Source organism: Sinocyclocheilus anshuiensis, unplaced genomic scaffold, assembly GCF_001515605.1.
Source record: "Sinocyclocheilus anshuiensis isolate Anshui unplaced genomic scaffold, SAMN03320099.WGS_v1.1 C32838418, whole genome shotgun sequence".
Lineage (NCBI taxonomy): Eukaryota > Metazoa > Chordata > Actinopteri > Cypriniformes > Cyprinidae > Sinocyclocheilus > Sinocyclocheilus anshuiensis.
Window position 1 is genome coordinate 1 of NW_015620423.1, and position 1461 is coordinate 1461.

Genomic DNA, 1461 nt, shown 5'->3' on the forward strand with positions numbered 1-1461 from the left:
ATTACAGTTTAAGTCACTTCCTTGTTGGCTTCACAAGAGAGAGCGTGAGGTTGCCGCTTGGACAAAACACAAAATACAGGACGCTCAAAGCATGTGAAAAATGCCGGGAATGAAACAAGCCAGAGCCTGTCGTTGTATATATGTATAGTTGACATGAAGTAGGTCTTTGGAAGTTGTAATGTGACATGCTAGCTGTACTCTAAGGATGGGAATGTTTTGGTACCACACGATTTGATTATGATTCAGAGGGATGCAATGTGATGCTAAAATGATTATCGATGCATCTTGATGCACCGCTTTTTCTTCATCATTGCAAAGTATTTGTAATGATCCGTAACGAATTTACTTCCAGTATCTTTTATTCATTATTCACAAATGAAAGAGATTTGTATTTGTTGTGTTTCAGTTGCTGAAGCGTATTTATGGAAATGTCCTTGTGGCACCAGAAGACGGTAAGCCAAATGGTTGCAGTTTTCATTGTTATTTTTACTGTAAGAATTTTGGATTGACGGTTTGTTGTTGTTGCTCCTCCCTGAAGGGTACAATATTTCACTGCTCTTTGACCTGGAGGCTCTTCCACCCAACAAAGAGGAGATGATACACCAGGCAGGCATCCTCAAGAGAAACTGCTTTGCTTCCGTCTTTGAGAAGTACTTTAAGTTCCAGGAGGAGGGTCGTGAGGGAGAAAAAAGGGCTGTTGTCCATTACAGGGATGACGAGTCTATGTAAGCTGCTTCTACTATGTTCAAAACTTCAGGACAGTAGAGTTGCAACTTATTTAGATAATCAGTTAATCTAGTGATTTTTATTATTATTATTTTGGTTTTGAATTAATAATTTTGTTTATTATTATTAAATAAAAGAGCAAAAATTAGTTAAATTGTTTACTTTCAATGACATTCCTCTTGGATTTAACTGACAAAACATATTATTATTAGTATAATACATATTATTATTAACAATCTGCAAATTCAAGGCAATAAGGAAAATGTATGTATGTGAGTGTATGCAATATTTTGTGTAAAGTGATTTAAAATAGTTACAATATAAATATATTGCTATATTACAATATAAATATATATATAAGCAATATATTAATATAATTAGCAATATTTAAATGTTTTATAAATATAACCAATAAATATTTAAATGTTTTTACATTATGAAAAAAAAATCTCAACAGTTTGAAAACAGCAGAACGGGTTCGATCAAATTAAACCAAATAAAAAAAATAATCATTATGTAGATTTTCACAGTTTCTGTGGAAACTGTGTGGTAAAATATTTTTTTTAGCTTAAATTTAACAATTAATTTTTTAATAATTAATGCTGATTAATTCAGATAAACTTATGTTATCTGAAAACATGTTATCATGTGAATTCGTTCTGGTGAATTTATTTTATTGTAAGGCTGATTCAATTAAATGGTATTGGGAAAACAAAACAGAAATACAAAAAAACA

At 31.1% G+C, this 1461-nt stretch overlaps 1 long non-coding RNA gene across 1 annotated transcript; it reads left to right on the plus strand.

The window, feature by feature from the left end:
• The first annotated feature begins 396 nt into the window (after positions 1-396).
• Positions 397-582, plus strand: LOC107683038 (uncharacterized). The gene is made up of 2 exons (XR_001633648.1): positions 397-452; positions 539-582. It is a non-coding gene; the product is annotated as an uncharacterized LOC107683038 (long non-coding RNA).
• The last annotated feature ends 879 nt before the right edge of the window (positions 583-1461 follow it).